The sequence below is a fragment of the Podarcis muralis genome, chromosome 10 (assembly GCF_964188315.1).
Source record: "Podarcis muralis chromosome 10, rPodMur119.hap1.1, whole genome shotgun sequence".
NCBI classification, from domain to species: Eukaryota; Metazoa; Chordata; class Lepidosauria; order Squamata; family Lacertidae; genus Podarcis; species Podarcis muralis.
The window spans coordinates 49,550,039-49,573,118 of NC_135664.1; the positions used below are offsets into that span (position 1 = coordinate 49,550,039).

Consider the following 23,080-nt stretch of genomic DNA (forward strand, 5'->3'; position numbering starts at 1 on the left):
AACTGAGTCATTTCTATCAGTGCTGTTCCTCCTGTTCAAGTAATAACTGAAACAGTCGTCTGTTGCCTGGAGCTAGTCTTCTTCTGCTTCACATGGTACGACAACAGTGCCTCTCCTCTCCCCACCCCACACCTTATGAAAATAGTCTCCATCAGGATTTCTGCACTCTTCACTTTGCTTGGGAGGAGGCTGGCATAGCAACACAACACAGTGTGCTTAGGCTGTAGGAGTTTTATCACCTGGTGAGTAATCAATTGCACCTTGCAAAAACCCTTTTATACCTCAGACTGTTTTTTGAGCGTGGGTAGGTAATCTTAGTAAATGCTAGCCTAGGTATTTCAGTGATTCAGAACAGAAGTGGGGTGCTGCTCAGAGCAGAGAATTCTTACTGGCAGATTTAGGATTTATTTTCAATTCATGGGAGGCAACAAAATGATGGTTAAATTCTGGTGTCCTTATAGGTTTTGTGCTTTCAGGTAAGGAATCATTTGGTGCAGAGAGCAATGATGGTTTTACTTTGTCTCGTCTAGAGGTACTGAAATTTCATTATTACTCACTGGTTAGTTTTACTTCCTGCTTCAGTCTGGCGGAGCAATAAGAAAGGTTATTTCTCATTTCACTTTAATTGCTTTACTAATACCAGCAGTCTGTAACTTGGATATATTTTTGTATGAATTATATCTGGGTGTTTTTTGTTTAAATGATAGTATAAGAAGTTTGGGATTATCTTCTGAGGCTAGTCTGTTTATTTGCTTTATGTTTTTCAGTAAACTATGTGTATTTCAAAGTACCCCAACATCTGTTAATTGCTTTGATAATCACCCCTTGAATTTAAAAGAGCTTAGAATTTCTGACTAGATAGAGTGAAATTAGGACGTCTATTCAGTGCTTTTTTTCTGGGGAGACCAGGGGTACACATACCCCTAAACATTTTGTGAATCTAATTTTGGCCTTGTTTAGGGACAGTATTTCAATATGAGTAGGAAAATGAGAGTACTGTACCCCTATTACCCCTAAACAATTTTTTTAAAGAAAAAAAGCACAGCATCTATTTAAACTAACAATGGAGTTTTGACAGATTTTATTTAATTATTGCATTTATAACCCAACTTTTTCAACAACCCTGCAAAATAGGTTAGGCTGAGAGGCAGTGACTGGCCTGAGGTCACCCAGTGAGGATTTGAACACCAGCCTCTCAGTGCCTAGTCCAAGGCTCTAACCACTACACCTTAAATGGGTGGTACTATGAACAAAGCTTGCAAGGGACGTTGCACAAAAGCAGCTTACAGTATTGGGAACCAAGAGCAAGGCCATAGCTGCACTACAGACTAAAACGGGTACACTAGTCATTCCCTCCTGGAAGCTCTAGTTTGGTGTGGGAATGTAGGGATATGTAACTGAGAATGTTCTGCACTCTTGCCAAACTACAATTCCCAGAATTATATGGGAGAAGCCATGACAGTTAAAAAGTGGGGCAAAACCCACATACAGCTGTAGTATTACCGGTAATATGCTCTTAAATGTGTATTCACATCATATTTAGCAGATGTGGTTGGAGTACATATCCAAGATATCCTCAGGCACGCAAAGAGTCTTGCAACTGAGGGTTCCGTATTCAGCAATTCCGAGTTCTCAAAGCCAGCCATATTATTCTCACCCTCCAGGCCACTTGAAGTGTGGAGCGGAGACAGGAGCAGTTGAGACAGGCTCAGGAAATCAGAGTCCTACCACCCTCCCAGAAGCATTACTAACCTGGCAGAAACTGTATAGATTGAGCAGTCAGTTGCAAAATGGCTGTCAGGAAGTCAAAGTAGAGAGCCTGGGTTCTTGCACAGAAAGCTCTGTAAAATTTGAGAGTGAGTGGTCATGCCACAGATAGAATGAGGACTCACAAGTTTTTAATGTTTGATGTTATATTATGTTTTTATATATGCTGTAAGCCACCCAGAGTGGCTGGGGAAACCCAGCCAGATGGGCAGGGTATAAATAATAAAATCATCATCATCAACATCATCATCATCATCATCATTACTCATTACTGTGGGTTTATTTTTAAAACTTTTTATTGCACTGTCAGTAACAATTACATTTCCTAAGTATAAAATTGATTCCAAAATACAGAACCCTTCTATATTAATCATGAACATATTAATCGTACATTAAAGGCTAAATATCAGAAGGTACGGTAATTAGGTGGACCATCGAAAAGCCTATTTTACAGGAAGTCGTATAATATGAAAATCAATGTCAGTATGAGAAACAGAAAGATACCACCTAATGTGAAAAAGTTTAGCCATACGTTTACAAAGCTGAATTTTATGTTGGTATTTCCACGGTTTTTCAGTCCCATACTCTCAGGTATCAAACAGCTGCAAGTTGGATGCTTATCTGTTTTCCAGTGCTGCACCAGTATTGTGCATACTTCCCTGACCATAGTAGTAATTTACCATATAGTAAATGCTAAAGAAAATTGTGCAAGATCATCCAGAAGTGCTGCCATGGGTAAAGCTGACACTGTGCCCAAAAATGTTGGGAAAGGCTTTGATTCAAGGAATGAAATTATTAGATATTTGTTCCTGTAGATGCTTCTGAACTTTGCGCTAAACAGGTATCCCCACCACTGGTTCTGTATCTAAAGTCAGGAAGAATAACTCTTTGACGTCATCTTCATTGCTTCTTGGTTTTGAATCATAGGCTTTGATGGCTCATGCATCAAAGCCTCTGTAAGGTTCTGGATGCTTCTATCAGGCTTTGGCAAATTCCATAGTCCTGGCATCTCTGGGACATGCTGGAACATTTCCAAATACATATTTCTTTTGTCTTCAGCCAGAGGAGAATGGAATGAAAGCCACAATCCGAATTTAAGCAAATATTTGGCTATAATTATTATGTCAGGCTAGGCCCAAGGTAAACATCACACAATGAAAATGGAGGGAAACAAAGGTCCAGATGGTTGATGTCAACCCAGGAGAAGGGAGTGGTTGTGCTAAACAACTGCCTCCCCTCCCCACTCTTCTCTTTCACTGGAAATCTCACTACTCTCCTTCTTTGAGCACTGTGACACAGAAGAAGGGAAGAAGGGAAACAACTGGGCAGAGTTTACTTGCAGCTCTTACTGGCTAGATTTGGGCAACCTGTTTCTCAGTCATGAACTCTGATTAGCGGACGGACATTAAAACATTATTTGGATCTGTTAACTGGCTGTCTGAACCTTTTGTGGTCCAATGGCCAATGATCCAGTGTGAATCCAGGAGACTGGATTCCACCTGCAATGCATTTGCTGTGTGGCCTTGGATGAGTAATCTTCTCTCAACTGCAGCTTCTCCTAGGTGAAGCGAGAACAATAGTGACCTACTTTGAAGGGTTCTTACCAGGACAAAAGGTTATAAAACAATTTGCATCTGTGCATCTCAATACGGCGCATGTTCTTTCAGAAGTAAATCTTACTGAGTTCAATGCTGTGCACTGTAGGCATTTCTGTGAATTCCTGGTTTCAGAACAAATACGTAGCCAAAGAGCTGCATTTCCTCATGGGCAACCTTCTGGAGGCCACATGCAAGAGTTTATTTGGTGGCAGCTCCAAATATTTTAAAAACGCAAGGAATGTCTGCTGAATCAGACCAAAGGCCTACCAAGTCCAGCATCCTGTTATCAGTGGCCAACCAGACAGATGTCCATGGGAAGCCCAGAAAGCAGAACCTGAGCACAAGAGCACTCTCTCCTTCTTCGCTTCCCAGCAACCAGAATTCATAAGTATACTGCCTCAAACTATGGAAGATGACAAGTGAGGAGTGGCTGTGGAACACTCCCCATCGAGATGTGCCTAGCAACATCTTTGTTTTCTTTTAGGAAACAGATGAAGACTCGCCTCTTCCAACAGGATTTTGGATGAGGGGAACTGTGACTGGAGCGATTTATGAATAGTTTGACACTGCTGCTTTTATTATAAATTGTATTGAGACTGCCGTTTTTAAGTTCTTGTGTTATGATGTTGTTTTATTATGTTGCAAGCTGTCCTGTGGCCTTTTGGCGAAATGTTGGTGTATACGTTTCTTAAGAAACAAAAGGATTTCCTGCTCCCCGCCTCCAATGCCAGCTCACACAATCCAGTCTACGGTGTGTTATAAACAGAGAACAGTTGAAGCGAGAAATGCCTTTGCAGAGCAGATAATTTCACCTTGGATCTGCTTCCCCGCCCAAAACAGGACACAAATGGCTGTCATCCATCAGCTGATCTGACTTTGTTTGTAGTTACATTTATGGTAGATTTAGTAATTCACTCTTAAGGTAAGGACATGTGCCATGAGCACAGCTGTTTATATATGGACAGCTGGTTTGTACCTGGCAAAAACAGAGTAGCAAAGGCTACTATTTCTACTAATTAATTAGTAGCGATGACTTTGGTAGAAAGCATGGTGAGCTATCTCAATTATTGCTAGCTTTGACAGTAATGTTGAAACCAGCTCAAAAAATGTCAGCGCAACAGGGCAAGGCTCAGAGGAAAAGGAAGTGTGAGTATAAGCTGAGGTAAACCACAAGCATTCAGCCCCCCCCCCCAACTGAGCCTGAGCTAGTTACTATGGTAATCCTCATGTTCAGAATCTATTGAGTAGCTCATCAGATGGCGAAAGTGCTTTGAATTGTTATCTGTCAATGTGTTAAATGTGGAATGTGATGGTCTTGGAACCTGTGTTTGTCATTTAGCAACCACACCCTACAATAACCCAGTGGATGCAGTAATAGCTATAGAGACCTTCCTGCCACCAACTGCAGTTGCCCCAGAAATGCTTAAGGCTTAGGTGGGATCCATTTTGTTAGTATAATTTCCCCACAGCATTAATTTCATTCTATTGTTTATTTGTCTATTTAGATTTTATCCCACATTTCAGGCAAAATGTTACCTTCCGAAGCAGCTTTAAAAAAATGAGAGGCAGTCCCTGTCATCACGTTTACAAACTAAGTCAAGGGAAGAGAAGTGGAAGGGGGGGGAGGTAGAGGAGGGAGTTCATATTTCAAGGTCAGAATAAAGTGGTGAGCTATAAGTGGGCATTTATATCCAGTTGTTGCCAGGCTGCTCTTCCCTTGCTCCGCTGGTGTCCTTGCTTGCATAGTGGCTGGCAGCTCTTTTCTCCTTTGGCTGATGGATGGGGCTAGAGCACCCTTTCCTATTGCTTCTGCAGTCTTGGGACAAATGAAAGTCAGAAAAGAGTGGCATGTTTATTTATTTATTGCAAGTATTTATATGCTGCTATTTAAGTACCTTACCCTCACCAATGGAACCCAACACACATAAGACTGCTAGCTTTCCTTTTTCTAGATCAGTAGTTGGGATTTGGCAGAGCCTCCTTTGTACCCACAGATTGTCAGACAGTGACTTCCTTTATATTGCAGGCTTGTAGACCACCCCCTCATCTCTCAGTGAGTGCCAGCAGTTGAATCTTGCTGACCTGCTATGGCTCTCTCAAGTCAATGCCAGATCTACTAGAACCTTTCAATTCCTGCAGCTACCAGGGTCTCATGCTCATTCTGATTCCTCCTTGCATCACAACTTCTGCCCCTCCTTTTATCCCTAGCTTTTCCCCAGCAGCAGAAACGTATGCACAGCCAGCGGTGCAGAGAGGGGGAGAGGCAAGGGCGGGGGGGGGGGAGACTCCCCTGAGGCCCAACAAAGCTAAGGGTCCCACATGTTTTGGTGCATATTGCCTAAGGTTAGTGGACAAAGAAGATTGCACTTGTCTAATGTTCCCCTTTGACCTTCAGGACAGCAGCTAACAGAAAACCTATTCCCAGAATTCCTAAGCTGCTGTGCTTCCTTGCTTGAGGACTGCAAATTGGAACCAGGAACAATTCAGAGTCCCAGTACCAGGGGCAGACTTGAGTAATATGGTGCCCTGAGCAAGGACAACATTTGATACTCCCCCAATGATTCCTTATTATATTGCGTGCCTTCAGCTCAGTGTCCTGTGCTGAGGAATCACCTGTACCACCCTAAATCAGGCGCTGTCAGTACCCACTGCAAGCTTTGCCTATCTAGTGAATCATCATTGAGGGGTATTCATGAACTTAAACATTGCTGATATTCCATGTACTTAGATAAGCTATGCTATCTACTAGGAGCAGGTGCAGAAGGACAATACATGAATAGCTGCACCTCAGCAGAGCCTCGTTCATCCTCATGTTCCCAAAACTATGATTTGTCCTAGGCTTAGATAACATCTCTGCAGCCTTGTATAGGGCAGCAGTCACTGCTGCAGCAGGCAGGCTGCCTCCTACAAAGTGCTGCTCCAGATAGCCACCTAAGATCAACTCTGTAAAAAAGCATTGTCTGCTGATACATATGCCAGGAGTGTGACAAGTAGATGGGTTAAAGGCAACCTCTCTTTCAACTGAAATAATTTGTTGTGCAATGTTTGCTCCTAAGGAGTTTTCAGGCCATGTGACTGGAACAAAGTGAGTGTGAAAGGTCATTGTAAGTATAAACTGTAAGGTGAGTAGATGTCTCATTGGAGTACTATGTTGGATGGGAAGCAGTAAACACAGGAGTGCATTATTTGTAGCGTTATCATCCCAGAAGCCACCTCAAAGCCTTCTGTCGATACAGCTGTTTTCACATGGACTTTCAACCACTGCTTTTTTGCTTCAGCTTCACGGACCTGCTTATATGACACTGAATCTGAACTTTTAGCAATACCCTTCATTGCAAATTCCATCTACTTAGCCAATCCATTTCAGTAGAGAACCCTTTACCAATACAATGTTGTAACTTTTGCAAGCTGTTCTGCTCCTGTGGTTTTTCGTCATTTTTTTTAAAACAAAAAATAAAGTCACTGTGGTTAATATTTAGCAACATGCTCCCTCCTTCACTCTTTTCATTGTCTTTGCTCATTGGTCACTCCTCTCCTTTGCCTTAATTTTCTTTACTAAAATAAAGCATATTTATGATAGCCCACACCTTGCAAAAGAAAAAAACATGCCGCTCAACGTGTGCAAGTCAAAGAAGCAGAAGACTCAAAATTCTTCCATTGCATTACAGTACTGTATTTGGGGGTTAATTTATTTCCTTGGGCTTTAACTTTTCAGAAATAATTAATAAATACTTCCATTGTTAACTCCATTATCTATTTTTGTTCCTTTTCCAGTTGCAAACTTTAAATTAATTTTACCATTCTGCCTTTTGTTGTCAAGTTCAAACCTTCTCCTTGCTTCCTTTTTAAAAGAAAGACTTCTGCCACACCAGTAGCCCTCATAACCCAATTGGGCTTCTGATGTCATAGACTGTGACTATGTTAGTGCCCTATAAAAGGGCATCGGGGTCCTTCAATGACAAGGTTTACTACACTCCTTCGTTCTTGGCTCCTATTTATTTTTCTCTGTCATGCTTCTTCATTTATTTATTGATATATTTATTAATTGCATTTAGAGCCTGCCTTTTACTCCAAAGAAGTAAAGGCAGTGTACATGGTTTTCCCAAGTTCCTTTTATACTCACAACAACCCTGTGATGTAGGTTAGGCTGAGAGACAGTACGTGCCATGTATTTAACAAAATTTTAAAACACATTTCTCTGCCTGCCCACCCCCCAAAGAGAATTCTGGGAACTGGAGTTTCCCCCTCAGAGCTAGTTTCTAGCACTCACAACAAACTACAGTTCCCATGAGTTTTTGTGTGTGTGCATGCTTGAATGTCTGGCGTGTATGCGGCCGAAATCACTCAGTGAGCTTTATGGCCACATGGGAATTTGAACCCTTATCTCCTACAATGTTTCTCCAACACTCTAACCATGGCTCCACACTTGCTCTCCAAGTAGCTATTTCCAGCCCTGCAATTTCTTCTCCTTACACTGTTCTCACTAATGCTTAACCATAGTATTTTATCTTTTAATCCTTGATACAATGATGTTCAGTGGCACACATCTTTCAACAACTTTAGTAGCATCACCTTCTCCACCCTTCATCCCTTTCTTAACCAAATAAACTTTCTTTCAAGAGTCTTCAGGTTAATTTCTCTAGGATACTCTGTTTCTCCAAGTACACCTTCAGCTATTCTGATTCTTGAAGTTTCTTATTGGTCTTTTTAGGATCCTTGACCTAATTAATGTCTTTTCTCACATCATTTATACCTACAAATATACATTCTCTAGCGTACAAAAAGCCTTGGGAATGGCCCAGCTAAAGCTAGGATTTTAAATTCACATCGATGACAGTGTCAGAAGCCCATACTTACATCTTCTCCACTGAAATCAATAATACCTGAAAATGTTTAAGTCAGCCTTGTAAATGAGCCCTCAAAAGTTACTAGCCTATGATTGACAGACAGGTGGCTTGTTTGCTTGAAATTGTTATTATTTATAATACTTAGGTGTTTTTCTTAACAAAAGTAACTCAAAGCAGCTTACAGCAATAAATAAATTGGTAGCTAGTGCAGTCACACCAGGATTGGTATTTATGTGTTCAGAGCATCTTGCTCTGGCTTGCTATGGGCTGACAGAATGGATAACAGTCCCTCTTCCAGCAGCCTCATGAATTTCAATGCTAGGCAAGAAGGCGGCTTCCTTCCTCTGGTATCGTATCCCATGCCTTCTGTGTTGAGCACAAAGAAAATAAGTTACCTGTATAATAATTTATTCTCTGCCAGCCCATGAATCCCACTACAGAACACCTTATCATACATGGTACCAGGAAAGTGTTTAGTTACAAGAGTGTCTGAATTTTGGAATGAACATCTTTTATTTTATTAGAGCCCCTCCAGTGCTTTATAAACTTCAGTTATAATCTGATGTTGCTTTTTTTTTTAGCATTACAAACATAGAAAACTAGAACTTACTTCTGAATAAATATCCACAGAATTTCACTGCTAATTTTCTTTCACTAAAGATTTGACATTGACTATTGTGATTAACATTGGTGATGCAAACTTCCCATCAATTTGCTTGACCAGCTTCAAAATAATGGTTCTTGGTGTGTATGTTAGCTTCATACCATGATACAGTAGGTCCAACTTTTATTTAGCAGGAGATCGAACAGGATTCCTGCACATTTGCCACAGTTGTGTGGAGGTGGCAATATTCTGCAGCTGTAGCTTGGATGACCACGCCTACACCTACTGATATTCCCTGCTTTCTACATAACTTTTAAAGTTACAGGAGCCCTGCCCTCTTTTGCATCTGACCATCCAACTTGAGAATCAGACTCCTGAGTAGAGTGGCTAGATAATGAAAGTGGTTTCTCAGCTGCCATATATGTTAATGAGATATCGGACATCAGAACTCCTTAAAGCACTACATATAACAGTGGAATCCCATTGCGCTCAGTGGGACTTCCTTGAAGATCAGTGGGTGTAATATTGCTGCCTTTAAAAAAGCAATCAAACCCTGGTTTTTCACAATTAAATTTGGCAAGTCCAACACTGGTGTAGTCTGGTAAAAGGTTGGGTAATTCATGCAGTGAAGCTAGGGTTGCCATACGTCTGGAATTTCCCGGACATGCATGGAATACTGCATCCGGAAGCAGTGTCAGGACAGAAATCGTCAAAATGTCAGGGATGAGGTTCCTCATCTTGATGTATTTGGTTCACCTGATTTCTAGAATTTAAAAGTCAATGAAGCTAGCCAAACCTTATTGATTATCCTTAGTTCTTGGTAAGTGGGAGTATGCTATCTCTGAACATTAAAAAAGTATAAATATTTTATTAAAAATATATATAAAAGATTTTTAAAAAGACTAGTGGAGGAAAGACAAGTGCATTAATGTTAGGAATGACAGATATAAATGAGACTTTTGTGTTTAGAGGTAGAATACCTCTGGTTTCCACATACTGATAACAATAATGGCTTGGCTATCTTCATCATGTCCTGTTGTGAACGTTCCAGGGGAATCTGCTTGGCCGTCACTGAAAACACAATGTTGGACTAACAAGGCAAGCCTGTGCATGTTTACTCAGAAGAAAGTCCCACTATGTCCAACAAGGCTTAGGTATGCACAGGACTGCTGCAGCTTAAATAGATCTTGATCTAATATAACAAAGTGATTCTTACCTTTTTTTAAGCTTGATGAGGGTGACAGTGGCATGTATGTATACAGAGCTTCACAAAGAACAGGTTTCACAAGTCCCTGCTCCAAAAAGCTTGCGGTCTAAAACATAGAAGAGGGAATGGGAATGGAGGTAGGGGTAAATGGGAGAATGTGCAATTATTGCAACTCCATGAACTTTGGTTGTTCCAAAAGTCTTCTACAAAATAAATGAATTTTGAGGAGGGACGTTAAGGAAGGGAGGAGGTTGCAAAGGCCTTCTGGACGCAGTTCCAGGCATAATGGGCAGGAAGACAGGAAGAGCAGAGTTGTTTCAGGATGCAGGAAACCTTTGGACAGCTAAGTGGTGGACAAGAGGTCACAGGAAGGGATGCCTTGGAAAATAGAAGTGGAGAGAGAAGTGGGAGGGCAAGGCTGCAGAAGAGCTCTGAAGGGAGCAAGTTTGTGCAGGATCCAGTGGTGAAGAGAAAGCCAGCTTGCCTATTTAAGGGCACTTCCCCAGTCTTTTATCAGTACTGCAAGAGTCTTTGTTATATGTGACGTGTTAAACTTCAATTAATAAGCGTCGAACGATTTTAATTTTGAAAAATATCGCTATTGCTAAATGGAAATAGAAGACCTGAGTATTTGCTTTTAGATGTTTAAGGGCCAGTCTTGGAGAGAGCCCTATTCAATACAGTAGGTTTACTTCTGCTTGAGCATGCACAGGAGAACAGGCGAGTGCCCACTGTTTTGTTCCTACTCAGGGTAGGTTAATGGGGCTGAAAATGGATGGTAGGGATTTCTTCCCCGCCGCCACTCCACTCCTTGCTGCCACGCCTCAGAACAGCCAGGGAAACGTTCAAGATAGGCCCACAAAGGGCCCTACCCTTTCTCCGTGCACCTATTGGCCGCCCGACGTGTCAGTCTACGCTCCTCTCTGAATGAGGGCGCATTGGCTGAGCCCATTTCTGCGAGGAGGATGAGAGGCGGGCTAATATGAGAAGCGGGGGTTGAGGCGTCAGTTGAGGAGATTAAAAAAAAAAAAAAAGCGCCCTCCGCCTTCTTTAGCAGCACCGCCCTCCTCTTGCGTCGCCATTGGCGGGAGCTGGAGCTCAGTCAGAGCAAGCTGCCCTTTTTATTGGCCAGCAGTACAGCAGGTGGGTGTTGCTGTCCTTAGCCGCGGCCGCTCCCTCCCGGCTTGAAACCTCGCTGTTGCCGGTGAGTGTGAGGCGTTGAAGCTGGAACAGCGCGGCGGGTGGGGCGCTGCGACTCTCTCCAAAGGTGCCGGGTACCGAGTCTAGTCTTCCCACAGCGAGGAGCAGGAGCCGCGGCGGTTCGCCCACCCCACCCCCCAACCTCCCGGGCTTTGGCCAGACTCAGGTGAAATCCTGCTTCAGGGACGGCGCGGGACGGGACGGGAAACACGCGAGAGATGGCGCTTGGCTTTCAGTTTGGCGCCGGCGGGTTGAGGTTCATCGCGAGGCGGGCGGGCGGGCGGGTGTGGCTTAACTTCTAGAATGCCTTTCTTCTGCCAAGCGGGCTGCAAGCCCAGGAAGTGCCACCCACTGTGGGGGCATCGGCTTTGGAGGGGGGGGTGGAAGCGGGGGAGGGGGAAGGTGCAGCCATCATCTCTTGGCTTCCTTTCCGCCTGAGGTGGGGGAAGGCTGTGCAATTGCCACGCACAGGATCCTTCCCTTGCTGCACCGGCTACCTGTGCTTTCCCTCCCCCAAAATACCTCTTTCCCCTCCCCCCCACCGCCCCTAACCCCAACAACCCTTCAGGGGAAATGGCTTTAAGACTACCGCCTCTTGCCTCTCTGAGAAAGCAGCTGATCGCGTGCTTCTCTCATCCTCTGCTGCCTGTTACTATATCTTGCTCTTGTTGCAAGAGATTAAACCTGCTCGTTCTCTCTCCTCGGTTTGTAGCTGGGGTTGCACCCTCTAATCATAAGGATTTCCTGCCCCCCTCCCCCCCTTTTTTTAAAAAAACAAAGCTGGGAAGTAACGGGCAGTATACCGCTTGGCAGCTGTCAGGGCTCCCGCCTGAGTCACGGGCTGACAACCTTGTTGCAGACATTGCAATGGGCTTGGCTTCCGCCCGCGGAGCTTGACTTCCTCATTCAGTTGGCGCTGCTTGAGTCAAGCCAGGAAAGGGGGAGGAGGGAGCGACGGGGCAAGACGAAGCTTGCAGGAGGAGAGTCTCTCTGGTAGATTTTGCAGCTGCCCCCGTTCTCAAATGGGACCAACTTCTCTCTGTTCAGCCAACTTCCTTTGAATAAAAGGCGGTGAAATGCCCTGATTAAGCAACAACGGGCGTTTATTTCCCTTTGGCAGGGTGGTTCAAACAAGAGTCCAGCAGTCCCAGGGTCTGTATCTGGAAGGAGCAACTTGTGAAAAGGAAAAAGAAATGGGACAGGATTCCAGCTCATGTGTTTATTAGTTGAATGTGGAAAGTGGGAAAATGCTCTGAGGCATGCTACTTCTAGAATATTCTCCTGTGACAATTGTTACTCTTGGGGAAATACTCCAGTTGACTCTAAGCATTGCGATAACTGTGAAGCAAGGATTTTAGAAAGTGGGTTCTCTCTTGCTCTTGTCCCTTGATTGTTGCTATCTTTCAAACTTCTATTTGTGGTAGAGAGTCTAGGGGATCTGTATTGCCTGCCTGTTTTGGCTATCCCTTTTCTGTGGAGCAGAACTACTTGCTAGTTTCAATACTTAATTGATATAAGGAAAGTGCCAATGCCCATAGAGACCCCACCTTTTTTTTACTGGCTGTGTCTACTTTTTCATTTTGCTCTTGGTCTTGCCTTTACTTCCTTTCTGTGTATAATCTGTGACTCTAAGTTACTTCCAACCAATGTACACCTGGAGAGTGGAATCTGCTTTAAAAAGAAGCCCCTCCAGAGCCTGTTTGTAGACAGCAGCAGCATCCCTCTAGACTAGAGATAAGTGCATAAAGTAACATGCAGGTCTGACTTGCAGGCGTGCCTGAGAAATAAGGACTTCCCAAAGCATTCAGGATTTTACCAATCTGTCAGACTTGTGTGCTGCTGGCAAGCAAGATGTGACTTGCATTTTCAAAAAGTAGCATCTGAACTGGCAACAAATGACTCTCGTATACACAAGTTTTGTTTGTTTCGCGGTATAATTACCCTGCAAATAGCCGCAACGAAACTTGGCTGTTAATGCTAACATGTGCATCTGTGACTAATGATTCTACCCATGATGAAACTCTAGTTTGAACTGCATAGGTAAAAATATGCTGTGGCTAAAGAGAATGTATGAACCCTGGTCCTCGGATTAACACACTTCTACAACTTCTTTAAAATGTAGTTTCTTGCCTTAAGCATAGGTGTGACACAACAGAATCCAAAGTAATGACTGCGTAATCAGTTACTGCTTGTATAAAGATACATTATTAGTCACCAGGTGAAAAAATGCTATAGTTTCTTATCTTTGCCACTCCAGTGAAAGCTGCAAACCTTTGCACTGGCTAATACTCTCTGACTCATGGACTTGCTGTCTAGAGCTATGACGTTATACTTGTGTATTCAACTGAAATGAAATAATTGAGATAAATTCTAGTCACTTATCTCTGTGAATGTCTTGGAGGGCCAATACAATTAGCCTGCCATTTTGAGCCAAAAAGTATCATGTTAGTGGTTGATGTGAGCTGGCTTGTTTCTGTCAGTCTTTGAGGGCAAATTAGGCATATTAATGTAGCTTTTGGAAATAATTGCTCAGGAGAAAGCCTGTGTTGATGTAGAACTAGGAGGGTGTGTGGCTCAAGCGGTAGAGCATCTGCCTTGCCTGCAGAAAAAGGTTCTGATTCAGGGCTGGAAATGTTCCCAGTCTGAAAGAGTTTCTGCCAGTCCGTGTGGGCAGTACTGAGCTAGATGGACCAATGTTCTTGACTCTGTATAAGGTAGCTGCCTATGTTCCCATGTTACCCTGAGTCCTCCTTGTGGTTCTTGACTGGTTGCAGTAATAGTTACAAGTGCAACCTCCTTCCTGCTGCCTTGTCTAATGCAAAACAGTGTTATAGACACACCCAGTTATTAAGGTATATCCCCCACAGTATTTCTTTTCAATTGATACTGGGCAATGAGAAATATGTTTGTAGTCCTCTGCAGGCCAGTGCTATTATGGGTGTGTGGAACCTGTGGCCCTCTTGCTGGATTCCCAACTCCCATCAGCCCCAGCAAGCATGGCCAGTGGTTGTGGATGATGGGAACTGTAGTTCAACAACATCTGGAGGGCTAGAGATTCCTCACCCCACAGCTATGATGACCTTCAACAGTGGAGAAGGTCCCTCAGTAAATGTAGGTAATGATTAACCGCCACAGGTGACCAAGGGAGTGTTCATCCTTTACTGCAGCCCCAGATTTGCTACCTCTTACACCTTGGATCAATCCAATCTACTTTTTGAAACTCTGGATATTTATTCCCCATCCATCTTCTCCAAAGAGTCCAGAGCAGATAGGGTGACTTGTAGAAGAATTTACACAGGATCAGTTAAACATGCCCAAATTAACTTTTGAATGATTTGGATTCAGACTAAAGGGGCAGCATACCAAGTCAGATATAACTTGGTCTGAAAGTACTTGGAATAAAAGGTAAAATTGTCTGAAATGTAACAGCAAAAGAAGCTGTCATCCATGCAAGCCTTATCTGTGTGTTTGAGGTTTCCAAGGATGGGGACAACTAGAAACTGAGGGTAATATCCAGTGTTTGTTGTGCTTAGAATATACATGTTGAAATTGAGAGACGAGTAATTTGTCCATTGATTTCACAGGTCTAATCCATGTATGACTAACACTGGAGATCTCCATAAGAGTTACTGTAATTTGAGAGCCAGAAGTGACCAGTGAGTGAATAAGCATGCCCACTTAACTGCTATTTATTTTTCTAGCCTAAATTGAGACAGGCTTTTTGCACAGTACAGTCTTCTTATTTAATTCGTTATGCTTACTGCTGTGGCGTGCTTGGGCAGCATGTGACCTAAAAGTCCTGTATTCCATGAACTCCTGTTAATCCAGAGAGTTTGACTTGAATTTAGGGCTGGATGTGAAGGGAGAGTAGCACATTACATTCGCACTGTAGTTTTGAGAGTTAACTTTGGTACATGCTAGTCTTGTCCTGGATAGCTTCAGATCATTTCCCTTCATGCAGAACCTGAATTCTGTTCTCCTTCCTCCTTGTAAAGGAGCTCATCTTGATTTTGGATATGTCTCCCTTAAGGGTTCCAAAATTCCTCTGTTAAGAGCTACACTTGGAGCCTTTAATCTCGTATTGCAAAATACTGCCATAAGTGCTCTCTTAAGAGGAAGTCTTGGAGTTACTAGGAGTTACAAATACTTGGGGGAAGGAAGAAGTAATACAGTAGACTTTTGAGAAGAATTGGATGCCATTTATTAAATAATGGAATAGATGCTGGAGTATTTGCCATAACGGCCATTCAGCGTTCAAAATTAGCTGGGCGCCAGTTGCATTTTGCGACTGGCAACTGGCCTCCTGCAACTGGATGGAGATATCAAGGAGGCATGCTTTGCGCCTAGCATGTCCACCTGCCTGGCTGTAGTCATCTGGTCTGCCGGGCACTCCCACCAAACACCTGATTTGCCCAACGGTGCAGCAGGAAAAAACACACTTTTTTTGCTTCCATGCTGCCACACTGGGGTGAATCAGGTGTTTGGCAGGGTAGAGTGGAAGCAAAAGACACGTCTTTTGCTGCTGCACTACCCTGCAGACCCCCTGATTCCCTAGCCAGCTCCCCCCCCCCCCGCCCCCAGTGTGGCTACCTGGTCTGGTAGCAGGGCAGGAAAAAACAAACAATGCACCTAGACATTTTGTTTTGTTGCCCACAGCCTAGGTCCCAGGAGCCACATGGCTTCTAGCATTCCTGTTCCAGTTTCTAAGATGGATTTAGTTAGCATGTAAAGCATCTAACCTGGAAGCTTGCAATTAACGTGGTAACATTTAATTTTTTGTTTTATGCTGGCCTATGTATTTTTAAATCTACAATATTGAAATGTAAATTTAAAAAGAGGGAGAGTCTTAGAAAATATGCTGGGTCTCTTCTCTTCACATCTCATGTACTAGATGATTGCCAGTTTTTAGTGGGGGGGGGGTTTACTGACATGTGACCAAATCTTAAATGTTTTGTGCTATTATTGTACCATGTCAAGATGCTGCTGGTAGGAATACATATACATACATACTTTGAGAGAGAGAGAGAGCTTGTTTTGTGGTATTATGTAAGTTTTACCTTAAACTGTTGAATTCTGGCAGAAATCTTTGGCCAAGATTCAACTTCCCACCCACTTTGAGTGCATGAGTGAAAAGTGCTTCTGAACATGCATGAGGGAGGGTCTGGCAGCAGTCCTTTGTACCTTATGAAGTACCGCACAATGGCGCCCATGACCTAGAAGGGTGCATGAGTACCCTAGAATAACTTCCACATCTGCTAGATTTTATTTTTTTCACTTTTAAAATTACACTTGTGCTAGTTTGGATCCTGGTCATTTTATATCTGCTTTTCAGAAAATCTATAACTGGAAACTGCTGCTGAATGGGCATAGCTCAGCCTCCAGTTTGTAGCTGGTGAGTGCTTGCACTATTCACCTTGAGCTGTATCTATTCCCCCCCCCCCCATGTGTTTGGACACGGCAGGTGTTCAGGTAGGCCAGAAACAGGCAGGCATGGAAGATAATGCAAGTTTCTCTCTTCAGCCTGGGGCAAATGGGCACTATTAATAAAAGGGACCATATTTCAGAGTATCTTTATTCTAACCGGTCTCTGCAAAAATGGTTAGTCAATGCATGCACCCAAAATGTCACTCGCATAAAAATCTGACTTATAATTATTTACGTTCTAAAAGATGACTTGGACAAATGATGATCTACATAGCGGGGGCAGGTTTTAACTTTCTACTCCTACATATCATGCACAGGGTTACATTTATTTCTTGTCTAGGTCGATGCCATAATAGGGTGAAATCTCCCAGAGAAGTCCTGGGAGGTACAGGCACTCCAACAATGGGTACTTGTAAAATTTTCCAAAGCCATAAGAGAAGTCCTTCTTTTTGGAGGATGCTGCTTAGTACTTGGGCCAGATCCCACAAAGCAATTTCCTTATGAAGCAGCAATTCCGATACTTAGTTGCCCTATTCCTACAAGACTGCTCTGAGCTATCAAATTTCCACACATCCAGCTTGCTAACAGAGCTATGGAAAATAGTATAGATCCACCTTAACAAGAGTGCCTATTTTCATAGATGTAAATCATAATTTGGGCTGTTTTTTTTTTCATGTGGAGACTTTTCATGGCATGAACAGACTCGGTAGCTTAGATCTAGTTGTGCCATGTTTATATGCAAACTACTGCCAGCTATCAGCTTTTAGGCAAATGTCTTCTCTGATCTGATGTGTGTTCACTATCAATAGCTCCTATCTATGCAGGCTGAAATGTAATAGTACTGGATTGCCTGAAGTAGCATAGTTCTTGTTGACTGTGAATCTAAGATGACTTTGTTCTTACCTTGACTTGAAGCACCTCTCCCCGTATGACATATGTGACAAAAGAACATGGAAAGAAGTAGCTAAAGACTTGATGGCAAGAGTACATGGACTGCTTGTGGTTACATACAATTACAGACTCATCCCTAGAAGCTAAACATTAAGTAATGCATTATTAGTACCAATACCTAATTTTAGATTACTTCTTTCATGGTAGATTTTGCATAATCACCAATCAGTTTGACAGTGGCACTTGAAATTATTCAGACCAGTTAGAAAATGCCTTCAACCCAATTAGCTTAGCAGGTAAGCCCTGCTCCTTACCACTGTTGGCTATGAAGTTCCTTTCAAGTAGAGTGAAGTTGCAATTGCTGGACTACACTATGGGGCTTATTTTTCATTTTGTGCAGTATTATGCAAGGTATTTAAAGTCTAGACTTGATGTTAATGTGCACAGACTAGGTATCTTAGTTATCCCTCAGGTTACTATAGATGAAATGAAGAGGGACGACTTTTGTGCTATACAGTAGTGCTGAAGCTGCTTGGGCATGCATCATGAAAGCCTTGGGAATAATATATATAGTAAAGCCTTTGGGTACTTCCATGGCTCCAGCCTGCATTAAATTTCTTCTTGTTTCCTCTTAACTAGCTGTTTTCCCACATTTCATATTGTTTAATAGTGTGCTTGCACAAACCTGCTACATGTGTTTGAAGAGCAAGTTGCGATACAACACAAATAGTATTATGGGTTGTATCCAACCAAGTTCTGTTCAGAGCACACCCAGTGAAATTAATGGACCTAAGTTAGTCAAGGGCATTCATTTCTATGTGTCTACTCAAGCACTGGATACAGCCCCTAATGCCCCTTTTCTTGTTGTCTGATATGAGGAAGCACAGCTGAGAGATCCACTAAGAACTTTTTCTTAGAAATGGTATTTTTAGGCACTGCTGTTCCAGCTTCCAGTTACAGTCTTGCCCAGACCTCCAAGCTACTCTATCTTATTCTTAAACTGTTCTCATCCCCTGAACTGCTCTTTTTTGTTTCTCCTGGCTGTAACTGAGCCTTTAGTCCTTGAGTTCCCCTCCATCCTATTGCTTGCCATATGTACATCTTGCAGGAGTCTTCAACAATGTTTTTCCAAAATGAGGGGCAAATAGTTGGGGTACTCTTTCCCAGTTGGTGCCTTCCAAATGCATTGGATTACAATTTCCATCAGGCCTAACCAGCATGGCTAAGGATCAGGAACAATAGGAGATGTACCGTAGTCCAAAACATATGGAGGGTACCAGACTGGGGAAGGAAGGCAGGTCTAGGGAATCTTGTACTACCTTGTTCATAAACTGTTCTCTAGAAGTAGACGTTTGACAAAACATGGCTGAAAAGTGACTAGCTAACTTTTTACCTTTCACCTATGTCTTCAGCAGTCCCAGTTACAAGCATTTCTTTATTGGAGGCTCCCAAGCTGTTTATGGCCTTTAGGTTATCTTAAGAACAAGCTTGCAACTGCAGTTTAGCCCACTTGTTTGTGTCCAGGGGCATGCAGTAAAGAAGGGAGGCTGGGCCAGGAATGGTCACTGGAATGTCTGTGTTTGTGCACAACATTTCTCCTTTGTGTTGGACCAGCACTTGCTTTTGGATAAGGGAACATCCCAGGAAAGTAGTGCTGGCAGATGGCAAAGGGCTGTGCCAAAGGGATAGGTAACATTTCTGAGTAGGTGGTCACAAGGCTTTTAAAAAGTTGTATATGATTATAATTCTGTATTGACATTTTGGAGCGCTTTAGTTGCTTAAGATACTCTGATGACACTGAATGTTCAGAGCTGCTGCTGCTGCTGCTATCTAGAACTAGTGATTAAAAATAGTTATAGTCCCAAGAGCCTGAGGCTGGCTTTCCTATGAAACTAGCTGCCACTTTAGCCAAGTTGCCAGACCTTATAAAACTCATAATGGAGCAGGAAATGAGGGATTATCATTACAACATGAAAAGGCAATGGTGTAGCCATAGATTCCTGATCATGGACAATTATTAGCTTGTTTCCTTTGTGGTCATGAGAAGTTCAGGATCAGTGGCATTTTTTTTAAAAAAAGGTTGTTGAGGGTGTGGCAGATCCTTGTTCCAGTCTGAGCCAGACAGTACTAATGTTGGATCTGCTTTGGTCCTATCCTGGCCCTCAGATAGAAATGAATTCAATTCATGAAGAAAATCACTTGTGGGGAATGCCAACAGCCTCCTCCTTCCTGCTCTTGATCCGTTAGAAACCACTTGCCCTACTTTTCTGTCTGCTCCTGGGATAGTGGAGGTCTGCATTCAGAGAGAAGGAGCTACTGCTGCTTGTGTCAGGTATCAGGCTTTTGCACTTAAATGTGGACCAGAAAGATGATACAGAAGAAATGTCCATGAAGAGAGAGTGCTTTAGAAGAAAGAAGCTTAGCATTGATGCAAATTGCAGAGTCCGTGAAAGAATGAGAAGGCATGATCATAGATGGGAGGGGTGTTGACTCTGACATACATCTTGCATGAACTCGACTGGGATGGTAAAACCAGCAGAAGAGGCAGCCTTGCTTTCAAATCTAAGTAAATGGGAATAGTGTTTCTACCTGTGGCACAGCAGGGAAGCGTTTAGTTATTGGCTCTGATCTGCTGTGGAGGTATTGTTGGCAGTACTTTGGGCTCCTATGCTGAGCACTCAAAGCCTGCGGGGATAGGAACTTTTGCTTCGATATTGTCATCTTGTGCAATGTCCCAGGCCTGTCTCTTAAGATCCTGTTGCCCAGGGAGACATGGTGAACTCTAAACCAAACCCTTTGAGCAGCAGGGCTGGGCTGGAGTCTCTGAAGCCACTGCTGTCATCTTAAAGTGGGATTACTCTACTGAGTGGTCACGAAGAATGTGTTCTCCCTCTGGAATGTTTTCCTTGTGGGCATGCTGTCTCTTTCCTATGCTGAGAAGGCATGTACTGCACACATGGTAATAGGAAACAACAGTTTCAGAAAGCATACTATGTTACATTTAGCTTGGAATAAGATATATTCCAAACTTTTTAAGCTTTGGGTTGCTGCCAGTTGGGCTTAAGTGTGCTGCAGATGGAGTTTGAAACTAATAACCACCTCTACACCCCTCCCCATAACACAATATGCTATTTCCATGCACCAGTTCCCATACTCTGTAAGCTGAACTAATTAATATCAGCTTCACTCTTGAGTGCAACGTGTCCTAGGACTTAACTCTGCAGTTGGTTTGTAATGGCAGGAATGGCCTGTCACTACTGTGGCGTTTCCATACCACTTTTCCACTCCTGCCATTGCACTTCTGTATTTCAGCAATGGTGATTGTGTGGGGAAAGGGTGGTAAGACAAAACATGATTAAGGGCAAAACATGATTCTTAAGAAATACAATTGTGCAAATAGCTTTCCTAGCTTTGAATGCAAAGTATTTTGCCTTGGCAGTAGTACCCCGCCCCACCCCCCAATATCCTAATCTGTTTGCAGGGGTACTTCTGTTTTTGTTGTAACCACGAGCCCATCTAAGTTTGCATGGGCTCTCTAGTTAACCAGTCGCAAGCCTTCTGAGAAGAAAAGCCCAATCATGGGTTTCCCTTGCCTCCTGTTATAAGAATGTTTCCCTTTGATACCATACAGAGACTAGTAATGACTTGTTGGTCTGCAGCTGGCATTCCTCAAGTCCTGTAGAGGTGAGTCGGGAAGAGTGGAAGAAGGAAATGGTTAAATAATATAATTATTTAATCTAAGAATTGGGAAGCAGCAAAAGCCGAACAATTCATTATGAAGGGAAAGATGACTTCTAAATTTAAAGTGATGTGGAACTTTTAAGAAGAGTCTGTTAATTTTGTGTTAACAGTTGCAACCAATAGGGCCAGAATATGGGGATAATCGTAACATGTGAACCATATGGCTTGGGTTGCATCTTCTGTTTGTACGTAAAATGGCAGAATTGCTACTGTCTTTCCAATATAGGTAATTTGTGGACCCTCCCTTGCAACCACACTGATACCAAGAGGTTTATGCCAGTTAAATTTTCACACGTATTTCGTGTTGTGGCATATACAATTTATATTTCCTTAGTGCAGAACTTGCTTGACACCAAGTGAATAATGCAGTTCATATTTTTGAGTGGTGGCAGCCCTGTACCCTGGGATAATAAACTAAACTTAAAAATGAGTGCTCTGAAGTAGTGCATCCAAGTACCATACAGCTGCAAAAAAAAAAAAAAAAAAAAGAAAAGAAAAGAAAAAGAAGTAGACTACTTGAATGTTGAGAAAGAGCTCAGATTCCTGGAGAGAGAGACTTTAACAGTTACTTAAGGCTGCAATCCTATGCTTACTTACCTAGGTATTAGTTCCACTCAACTCACTGGACCTTGCTTCTGAGTAAACCTGTATAGGATTGCACTGCATATAAAATATTATTGTGACACACCATATTTAGTTTGTGTGAAAGCCTTGACAGTTATTTTTTCCCACTGTCACAGAAAGGTGCCTCATTGCAGTTAACATTGCTTTTATAAAAAAGTGTGTGTGTATGTGAGTGTTGTGAAATACTTATCATTGAAACAAAGGCTGTGCCTGTATGAGGAGCAACTTGAACTTGTGAACTATAGAGCCCTCTGGCTTCTCACTTGTGTTATAATGTGGTTCTTCCAACTCAGCATTCAATTTTGATCTTGCAACTAATTTTCAGTTGCTCTGACTCCTTTTTTACTGCGCAACATCAGCAACAGGATATTGCTAATCAGAGTGCCTCTCATTTCATAATTTCAAAAGTCAAGGAGTGTACTGCTGTACTTGTCACCTCAATTAATCACTGAGTACTTTCAACAGATTTCTCTGCTTCAATTGCTCTGTCTTACAGAATGCACAGGTATGGGGAATACAGCAATGCCCCCACGTACAATTAAATTGGATAAAATTGGGCATAAAGACTTCAGATGACAACTTTGCATGTCCAAAGGAAATGTGAGACATGAATTTGCTTTTGCCATGTTTGACAAATGAAGCTCAAACATCTTTATAAACTGTAGAAATTTCTACATGCCTCTGTCTTTAAGTACCATAGTTTGTGTGCTTCAGATTTTGAGAGTAATTGAATGTGTTGCTCCTGAGAATCAGAGGCTCAGTTTCTCCACAGATTCAGGAGAATACCCAGTGAATCGGGCTTTGTCCTGTAAGCAATAGGTTTGAGATCATGATCACATAGTGCACTTTCACCACCTCACCCCTTGCTTAACCTACACACTGCACTTACCAGTTAGGTAGCATTTGCTGTGTAATTATATCTTACTGCTTCCCCCTCCCCCTTACACTTGAGCAAACCGTGCTTAGACTGCTTGAGCAATAGAAGCTTGGTTCCGTCAGAACAACGTGCAGTATAACTCTGGGAACAACTTTCCCCCAGAAATTTCATTACAGACTTCATTTGGGCTATTCTGTTGCAAGGCTTTGCATTTGATTTAGGTGGGAAAGAACTAACTGCTTAGGTCCTATTAGGGCTCAATAGTTAAAGACTCCAAACTGGTAAAAATGAACTGTCATC

The 23,080-nt window shown here is 42.6% G+C and overlaps 1 protein-coding gene across 2 annotated transcripts in view; it reads left to right on the plus strand.

Annotated features, from left to right (window-relative positions):
• The first annotated feature begins 222 nt into the window (after window positions 1-222).
• The window catches only part of MYH9 (myosin heavy chain 9), an 82,138-nt gene continuing 59,280 nt past the window's right edge, over window positions 223-23,080 (plus strand). The window contains exon 1 of one of the 2 annotated variants that reach the window (XM_028745969.2): window positions 223-242. The gene's annotated coding sequence lies outside the window, so the exon portion shown is untranslated. Of the gene's footprint in view, window positions 243-11,233; window positions 11,390-23,080 lie in introns of those variants that run through there. The other variant, XM_028745967.2, reaches the window with a different exon arrangement.